Source organism: Rattus norvegicus, chromosome Y, assembly GCF_036323735.1.
Source record: "Rattus norvegicus strain BN/NHsdMcwi chromosome Y, GRCr8, whole genome shotgun sequence".
NCBI lineage: Eukaryota > Metazoa > Chordata > Mammalia > Rodentia > Muridae > Rattus > Rattus norvegicus.
The window spans coordinates 36,621,403-36,632,330 of record NC_086040.1 but is presented as its reverse complement, the minus strand read 5'-3'; positions in this window follow the sequence as shown (position 1 = coordinate 36,632,330).

Genomic DNA, 10,928 nt, shown 5'->3' with positions numbered 1-10,928 from the left:
ACCTCAGAGTAAACTCCTCCATGTTTTGGACATCTATAGTGCAGTCTAGAAGCAGCAGTGCTATTAGTTGAGACTTCATCATATCAGTCTTTCCACTAATATTTCCACTGACTACTACTTTACTTTTCTGAGTCAATAGGTATGATTACGGTCACTTTTCTCTTCTTTTATTTCTTTATTTTGTTTTTATTTTTAGCTATTTTTATTGCTTTTTTAATTGGAAATTTCTAAATATATATTTAAAATATTATTTCCTTTCCCAGTTTACTGAATATAAGATCCATTACCAGTCTCCTTACCCTTCTCCTATAACCCCCCTTACAGACACTGGACATTCCGTTGAACTGGAAGTCAAACCTAAGGCATAACCAAGGGTTCTCCTTCCATTATTACCCAATAAGGCCATCCTCTGAAACATATGCAATGGAGCCATAGGTCTTTTCATGTACATTCTTTGAATATTGGTCTACTACCAGAAATCTCTGATTCATTGGCATTTTTGTTCTTATGGGTATGAAAGCACCTTCATCTCTTCTAATCCTTTCTCAAAATCTAACAACTAGTAGTCTGTTTTCAGCTCACTGGTTTGCCACTAGGGTTCATATTTTGGTTTGCCATGAAGTTATCTATGTTTGATGCTAATTCCACTGCTGCAAGGTCAGCTGCATAATTCTGTACTCAGAACTCAGGTTACTTCACCAGAACCATGTCCAAAGTGAATTTGTAAAGTATATGTGAGTGACAGGTACAGGATTGGAGGGTTATCATGGGAGGAGAAGGAAGAATGGGCGGGAGAGATGTTTGAAGGAAGAGGAGGAGACTAGAGGGAAAAAAAAAAAGAGAGAAAGGAAGATGACAGAGTGAGAAGCCATGGTAGGTGAGTTTAATATTCTGCTCTGTGTGTTTAGAGGTTGTCATTAATGTTCCTATGGGATGGATGGTACCCAGCTTTGTATGATTAAGTGAGCAATTATATCTAATCAACTGGATCAAAGCGTATTGTGTTGTGTGTTTTTTATGTGAGGATTTGAGTATAGGAAAGTGTGTGTCGGCAAAAACACTGCGTAGTAGAGGAGTGGGATTCTGTTTCTGCCAAGATATCTAGCAGAGAATTTCAGACACATCGGTGACAGAGTTAGCAGGGTAAAAGAAAATTTTACTTTATTATTTTCATATTTTTACAATGACACATTCACTACTGTATATAATATGCTCTAGCTGTGTCTCTCAGGAAATATCTAAATCTGGTCCCTGGTAAAATGCACTTCTTAGCTTCATCAATTTTATCTAGTTTTGAAAAAATATATATATATCCTTTGGGTGCCTCCTACCACTATGTGGTTAGGTAGAATTTTCACATGTATTCTATGAAACTATGTCAAGATTGTTGAATCCACAAAGGACAATGCCAAATAGGCTCCCTCCTGTTCTTATTAATATATTGAAATTGAGGGTTCCCTGGACCTCAAGCCATTCCTCTCCCTGTCCTTCTGCCTGTATTGTATTATTTCTGAAGAATGAATCATGATAAAACATCCATAACCCTTAAGTTTGGACACGGGAACACAGTAAGGTAGATAATGCAGAACTGATATAAATGGGACTAGAGAACCGAATTCTATAATCCATGTTGTCCTTTGCTTTACTGATGTCTGGTAATTTTGGGATAAAATAAGGACTTGGGAGTTTATCATTTCAAGTAGATACACAATATTTACACTGTTATACTCATTCTATAGCTGGGCCACATTTGTGCCATAATCATTGCAGAAAATGGAATTGGAAAACAGAATTTTTGAGTACACATTCAGCAATAGTTATAAAGTGCCATATCAAGGAATGTACAATAAGAAAGTGAAATACAATATTCATTCATTTGAAGGTCTCTAGGATAAATACTGGCTTTTGGGAAATGGAGAAATGCTACAAAATTGTACTGTATTTCACAGATTGTAGCTGGGAAGAAAATTAAAATCTAGAAGAATCTCCTACACTCCATGTTACAAGATATTTTCTACCCATTTCAAGCCCGTGAATATCTTTTTCCATTCAGAGCATGTAACCACTAATAAAGCAAAGAAAAGTCTCTAGCTTTATAGAGATGGAGTACATAAAGCTTTCCACTGAATCAAAGGAGACATACCAGGAAAGGGCACCCTCAAATCTGGTCAATGTAAGGAAAGCTGTTTAGCAGGTAGGCCATGGCAGTTCTTAGTGACATCATCACTAGGGCTTGCCTGAAAAATCTCTTGTAACCTGGAGAGCTTTATCTTCTTCTGTGATGAGTCAAGTGTTGTCAAGTCTGCATCTGCCTCTCAGGTGTTCCTTCAGTACCTCTAGGGTTTAGTAATTGGAATCTAATTCAGATTAAACAGCAATTTGGGAGTTAGAACAAAGAGGACGAAGAGATCAGAAATTGGGAGAAGGAAGCTACACTTCTGTTTTGGTCTAAAAAAAGGAAGAAATATGTGTGCTTGGGAAAGCTCAGTCACTCCTTGGTTGGGGTTTAGTGGTATTGCTGAACAGATAGCATAAATCTGAGCCTTCCACATATGGGAATCAGGAGCTGGGGTCCTCTCAGAAGCATTGGACTTCTCTGTTCTTATGGTTCTTGGAAATCAGAGTGCTTATACCATTCATTTCCTTATTCCAAAATCCAAGTAACGGGAAGGGCACTGTTGTTTTCCTTAGAGCACATGGCCTTTCTTCTTTTTGGCAAGAAGAGAAAGGAACTAAGGAAGAAAGGAAGGACAAGTATTGTGTCTCTAGCTCAGAGCAAACTCATCCATGATTTAGATATCTTTGTGCAGTTTGTGTTTGACATTGATATCTAGGAGAAAGTAGTGCTTATAGTTGAGAATTCACCATCTCAATCTTTCCACTATTATATCTATGACTACCATTCCCTGACAGGAACCCATTAGATTTCTGAGTCAACAGCTCTGTTTAGTTGGCAGTTTTCTTTTCATTTATTAATATATTTTTTTACAAATTTTATTTGTATTTTTTAAAAAAATAAATCTCTATATTTACATTGAAAATATTATTTCCTTTAAAGGTTTCCTCATATAAGATCCCTAACAGGCCATACCCACTTCTGCTATAAACCACCTTACAGTTCCTTCACATTTCCTTTAACTGCGAGTCAAACCAAGGGAGGACAAAGGCCTTCTACTTCCATTGGTGCCCAACAAAGCCATCCTCTGCTACATATGCAGTTGGATGCATTGGTCTGTCAAAGAACAATCTTTGAATATTTTGGTACCAGAAAGCTCTGGTTCATTGGGATTGTTGTTCTTATGGGGTTGAAAGTTCCTTCAGCTCTTGTTACCCTTTCTCAGAATCTACAAACAAGCAGTCCATTTCAGTTAAGTGGTTTGCCACTAGCATTCAATACTTTATATGACATGATCTAGCTGTGTCTCTCAGGATATATCTATATCTGTTTCCTGGCAGAATGCACCTCTTAGCTTCATCACTCTTACCTAGTTTTGGAGTCATATATATATATATATATATATATATATATATATATATATATATATATATATATATATATATCTCTTTTGTTGCCTCCTATAGCTATGTTGTTAGGTGGTTACATGGAATGTGAACATGGATTCTGTGCAACTAGGTCAAGAATGTAGAATTTTCAAATGACAATGTCAAATATAATCCCTCCTGTACTTATAAAACTATTGAAGTTGAGGATTAACTGTTTCTGAAGCCTTTCTTCTCACTGCCCATCCTCCTGTTTATTATATTTGGCCTTAATAAAGAATCATGGTAACACATCTAAAACCTTCGAGTCAGGCCATGCGAACACAAGAAGGTAGATAGTGTAGTATAGATATCAAATGTGACTAGAGATCTGAAATGTGGTCCTTTGCTTTATTGATGCCTGGTAATATTTGTATTAAAAAGGATTTGGTAGTTTATCACTTGAAGTAGGTACACAGTATTTACACTGTTATGCTCACTCTATTGGTGGGCCCCATTTCTTGCCAAAATCATACCAGAGAATGGAATTGGAAAACAGAATTTTTGAGTACATATTAAGGTATAATTATAATGTTACCTATCATGGAATGTACAATAAGAAAATGAAATACAATATTCATTCACTTAAAGGTCTGAAGGGAAAATACTGGCCTTTACAAATAGAGAAAACCTAGAAAATTGAACTGTATGTTACAGGAATGGACTTGGAAATAAAAATATCATCCAGAACAATATATTCCACTGCAAGTTCCTCGATCATTTCTACAAATGCCAGGACCCTGTCTCTCTCCATTCAGAGCATGCAACCACTATTGAAGCAAAGAGAAGTCTATAGCTTTAGAGAGATGGAGTACATAAAGGTTTCCCCTGTGTCACAGGAGACATACCTTGAAAAGGCACTCTCAAAACTTGTCAATGTAAGGAAAGCTCTTTGCAGGTAGGCCATCGCAGTTCCTAGTTACATCATCATTAGGCCCTCCATGAAAAATCTCTTGTATCCTGGAGAGCCCTGGCTTCTCCTGTGATGTCACAAATGTTGTTGTGTCTGCAAATGCCTCTTGGATATTCCTTCAGTACCTATAAGTTTTACTCATTGCCCTCTAGTTCAGAGGAAACATCAATTTGGTATTGAGAACAGAGAATATGAAAAGCTCAGAGATGTGGAGAAGGAAGCTGACCTTCTGTCTTGGTATAAAAAAAAAAGCAAAGAAATATGTCGACCCTGGCTAATCTCACTGAGTCCTTGGTAGGAGTTGAGTAGGGACGTTGAAGAGATAGAATTGATCTGAGCCCTCCACACATGGGATCAGCAGCTCAGGGCCTGTTAGCAGCATCTGGACTTCCGTGCTTCTAGTGGTTCCTGTAAGTCAGAGGGTTGATATCATTAGTATCTTTATCCCAAATGCCAGTTGTTGGGAAGGGCACTGTTCTTTTCCTTAGAGCTCATGACTTTTATATTTTTTGCTCAGAATGAAAAGGTCATAAGGAAGTAGAGAAGACAAGTATGGTGTCCTAAGCTCAGAATAAACTTTTCGATTATTTGGATACCTAAGTTGCAGTTTGTGTCTGATAGAGGTATTTGGGAGAGTGATGTGTTTATAGTTCATCATATCAGTCTTTCCATTACTAGTATTCCTCTGACTCCCATTGCCTTTTAGTAACCCTTTAGGTTTCTCAGTCAATATGTGTGATTAGCTGGCAGTTTTCTTATCTTTAATTTATTTATTTTTTTTAATTTTCTACAATGTTTTTTGCTTTTTTTATTTGATTTTTCCATTTTTACATTTCAAATATTTTTGCCTTTCCCAGTTTCCTGCACATAAGTTCCCTAATCGGTCCCCCTAACTTCTTGTATAATGCCCCTTACTACCCGTTGACATTCCCTTGAATTGGTAATAAAACATAGTTTAGACCAAGGGCATCTCCTTCCGTTGTTACCCAACAAGGCCATTCTCTGCTACATATGAAGTTGGTGCCCTAGGTCTATCCATGTACTAGCTTTGAATATTCGTGTAGTACTAGAAAACTCTGGTTCTTTGGCATTGTTTTTCTTATCGGAATGAAAGCTCCTCTAGCTCTTGTAATCCTTTCTAAAAATCTACCAACAAGAGATTTCTTTTCAGTTCACTGTTTTGCCACTACCATACACTTCTATATTTGACAGGCTCTACTGTGTCTCTCAGGAAAGACCTATATCCGTTTCTTCTAATCATGCAATTCTAAGATTCATCAAACTTATCTAGTTTTGGTGACTGATATGTATATGTATATGTATGTGTATGTGTATGTGTATGTGTATGTGTATGTGTATGTGTATGGGTATGGGTATGGGTATGGGTATGGGTATATGTATATCTATATGTACATCTATATCTATATCTATATCTATATCTATATCTATATCTATATCTATATCTATATCTATATCTATATCTATATCTATATCTATATCTATATCTATATCTATATCTATATCTATATCTATATCTAATCTATATCTATATCTATATCTAATCTATATCTATATCTATATCTATCTATCTATCTATCATCTATATCTATATATATATATACATATACCTATACCTATACCTATATCATCTATATCTATCTATATCTATATCTATATCTATATCTATATCTATATCTATATCTATATCTATATCTATATCATCTATATCTACATCTACATATATATATATGTATGTATATATATATATATATATATATATATATATATATATATATACATACATATATATGTAACTTACACCTATGAAGTTAGATGGAATTTTAACATGGATTCTGGGAAACAAGGTCAAGAAAGTAGAATTCACAAATGACAGTGCCAAATAGACTCTCTCCTGTTCTTATGAAACTAATGAAGCTGTGGTTTCACTGGACACCAAGCCATTTCTCATACTGTACATCCTCCTTAATCTAATGTTTGGCCTGAAGAAAGTAGAATGGTAAAACATCCAAAACCCTAAAATCTCTTCCTGGGAACACAGGAAGGTATGTATTAGAGAACTGATATCTAATGGTACTACAGAAACACATTCTATAGTCCATGCTGTCCTTTACATTAATGATGTCTTGTAATTTTTTATAAAATAAGTATTTGTAAGTTTATCATTTGAAGAAAGTACACAATCTTTACACTTTTATATTCACTTTATAACTGTGCCCCCTTTGTTGCCAAAATCACTGCAAAAAATTGAATTGGAAAACAAAATTTTTGAGTATACATTCAGGAATACATATTATGTCCCCTCTCAAGGAATGCAGAAAAAATTAATACAATATTCATTCAACTGAAGGTCTGCGGGCAAAATAGTTACCTTTCAGAAACAGAGAAAACTTAGGAAATTTAAATGTATGGCACAGGAATGTATCTGGGAATAAAATTATTATAGAGAAGATTCTTTTCCACTCCATGTTCCTAGATATTTTCTACGCATGTCAGGACCCTGACTAACTTTCTACATTCAGAACATGTAACCGCGAATGAAACAAATAGACGTACTTAACTTTAGAGAGATGTAGTACATAAAGGTTTACACTGTGTCAGAAGAGACTCTACTGTTAAGGGCATCCTTGAAATTGGTCAATGTAAGGAAAGCTGTTGAGCAGGTAGGCCATGTCAGTTCTCAGTGACATCATTATTAGGCCCTGCCTGAAAAATTCTTGTATTCTAGAGATCCCTAGCTTCTTTTGTAATATTACTAGTGTTGTCTGACAACAACTGCTTTTCAGACATACCTTCAGTACCTTGAGTTTACTAATTGTCCTCTAATCAGAGTAAACAGCCATTTGAGAGAGAGAAGAAAGAGTGTGAAGAGAATAGAGATGGGGAGAAGGAAGCTGGCCTTCTGTATTTGTATAAAAAAGTAAGAAATACTTGTTCCATTGGAAAGCTCAGTGAGTCCTGGTTAGGGGTTGAGTGGGTTTGCTGAAGAGATAGCCTTTATCTGAGCCTTAAACATATGGGAATCAGGAGCTGAGAGTTGTGACATCAGAATTGGGGGAAGGTATTAGAGCTACCTCTAAAGATGTGCCCTCTCCTAGAGCATCATGGACATATGTGAGAGGTCTGAGAGCCTCATGAGCAGATAAGGATGTTTCTAGATATTGCTGTGTAATTGTGGAAGTTCCATGAAAATTTTCTTCTAATGAAGAAGTGGAAACAGACTTTCGTATACAAGTGTCAGGTTCCCTAGCCTTCTTGATAGGCAAAGGGGTTCTAAGGCCCCTTCAGAAGATAAGATAAAATCCAGAGCCATTGACATATTTGGCAGATGTTCTGGGTCCGCTTGTGGGTGTAAAGAAGGACTGGCATCCATTTGAGCACACTTGGAAGAGTATGAAGCATCTTCTGTAGTTGGGGAAGATGCCTGATCTTGAGGAGATAAGGAGTTCCTATATCCTCCTTTGAAGTTTGCGGAGGTCATATGCATTATTTTGCACAATGGAATCCAAGGAATCTGTTTCCTCAGATGTCGAGAATGCTACAGACACTGGTGTTTTCATATCATGTTCCCCTACTCCTCATTCACATATGGTTGGATCCATAATCTTCTCTACAGATGGAATATGTCCTAGAACATCCTTTGTACATTTGTCACATCCAGAAGCTGTTTCTAAAGGTGTTGCTGTGGGTAGAATACCTTTTGTAGATGTTTCTTGTCCCACAGTCTCTTTATGAGATAGAGTACTACTCAGAGAATCCTGCTAAATTTTGGGTAATTCTAGCATCTCTGATGTATATGTGGAAAATTTTGGAGCCTCTCCTTTCAGGACAGAATGACCTAGATTCCCCTGTGGAAGTAGGGAATGTTTTAACTTCTCTGCACATTGTATAAATATGGATTCTGCATGGCTCATTGACTGTGTGTTGTTATTAACATGGCTGTTTTGGGCCTGATGACAAGTCAGGAGGGTCCTTTTCAGTGGTAGGGGATATTTGAATAATTCTCTGTTGTCAAGTGACATTGGAGGTACGGGGGAGATGGTGAGTGTGCTAGATCATATTTTTATGTGCAGAATGCACAAAATATCCTTGGGTGGACTAAGCATTTTTTACCACATCTTGCATGGGTGTAGAACTCTCAAGAGCCCCTTCTGAAACTGGCAATGCTCCTTGAACTAATGGTGTACATGCAGAAAATTTTGTCTCTGCTTGGGCTTGTATGTGTGTTACAAGGTTCACTTGGGGATTTGTGATTGTATTGTGTCACCCTTGGACCATAAGTTATGATTTACAACTATTTTTTTATAGTGGAGGACTTTGAAGGTCCTCTTGGTTTAAAAGGGAAATTCTTTAATCCCATTTATCAGCAGAATCAGGTTTCAAACTCATTTTACCTGAAGCAGATTGCATACGGCACTTTGGTGGAGATGGAGGATATCTTTGACTGTCTTTCTTTGTGGACATAGCTCTCTGCCCTGCTTTGGCCACTGTCGATGTTATTATACTCTCATGTGGAGACGGGGCAGGACTTAGTTCATTTTTGGAATATGAGAATTCATTGAGATTATCTTTAAGAGAAGAACTTTTGCAGCCCTCTTTGTCTGATGGGGCCTGTTGTACCTCCCCTTGACCAGAGGGGTCTTCTCCAACACATTTGGAGGAGAATTGGAAAGACTGGAGACCTGTAGGATAGGGAATGAACATTTGAAACTCCTTTGAAAACTCTGTGGGACAGAGAGCTGAACACCCAGAAGAGTGGGCAATACAAGGACCTCAGGGAAGGAGAGGCTGCCACTTCTGCCCACCTGTGCCCACAAACATAGCCCAAGATGGAACTGCATAGTGCCTCTGGACACATGAATATAGGAGCAGTCAAGCTCCAGGGGCCCTGGAGTCCAAACTGCACCTGGATCTGAACTAGTCCAAACAGCATCCTACACCCAAATCTCGTGTGGGGTGGGGAAGAATTAGAACATCAGAGGGGTGGAAACCCCTGAGAAATCTGCTCACATTCCTGACTCCAGAAAAAAACATCTAGGTCTATCTGTGCCTCCTGTGCATTGGGACATAGTAGCAGTAGGGACTGGACATTTCTGGTTGAGGCTGTCATAAAGAGCTGAAAGTCAGCACGAAGAGCAACTTCAGGCCTGAAAACAGGTGTGAATCCAACTTTTCTGTTCTACATGACCTGACTGGTGGACTCAGGACACCCAAAGGCAGAACTCCTCTGGGACCAGACACTTGCAGTTTCTAGCTGGCTCCTGAACCACGCTGAACCCAGCCCAGAGCTCCCTGCTCCTGGATGCTGTAAGAGAGTGGGCAATACTGAGCCTAAAAGACACAGAGACTTCCACTTCTGCCCACCATTACCCATACCTCTGGCCCAGACTGTGCCTGGATCTGAACAGAACTGGTCAAACAGCTCCCTGCACAATAATCCTGAGGATGGCGGAACTAGACCTTCAGAGGAGCAGATGCTCCTGGGAACCCAGAGGAGAGTGCTCTCTGCCCAGATTCCTGACTCAAGAGGAAAACACCTTGTGCCTTCTGTGTACCCTCCCTCCACAGAAGGACCTAGGATAATTATGGGAAGTTCCTTCTGGTTCCAGCCCACAGGGACAGCTGAAAGCCAGTGAAGAGCAGCAACTGCATGCATGAGAGCAGAATACTCTGTTCCCATAACTGAGAAAGAAAAAAAAAAACAGGAAAACTGGTCTCCAGAAGTCCTGACACATGAGGTTAAGGATGGTCAAGCCACTGTAAGAAAGAGCAAGACAAGCTATCTCCAGAGACAACCTCATGGCTAGAGGCAAGCACAGGAATGCAAAAAACAGAAATCAAAACAACGTGGGCTCATCAGTGTCCAAATTAACCACCAGAGCAAACACTGGATATCCAAACACACCAAAAAAGCAAGATCTAGATTTACGTTCACATTTTGTCATGACGATGGAGGATGTTAAGAAGGTCATAATAAGTCTATGGAGAAAATACAAGACAACAGAAAATACAGAAGCAAACAAGTAGTATCCCAGTAAGAGGGAACACAAAACTACCTTAACGAACTACTGGAAAAACAAGAAAGCAGGAGAAGGAAATGAACAAAACCATCCAGGAGTTAAAATGGAAATAGAAACAATAAAGAAAGCACAAAGGAAGTCAACCCTGGAGATGGAAAACAAAGGAAGAGACCAGGATTCATAGATGTGAGAATCACTGTCATGATAAAAGGGCTAGAAGACATCATCTAATGAGGAGAAGATTCCATGGAAAACATTGACACATCTGTCAAAGTAATATAAAATAGAAAATCTGATGGCCCAAAACATAAAGGATATCCAGGACACAATGAGAAGATCAAACCTAAGCTTAACAGGTAGAGAAGAGAGAGAAGACTGGCAACATGAAGGGACAGTAATATCTTCAACAAAATTATAGAATAAAACTTCCCTAATCT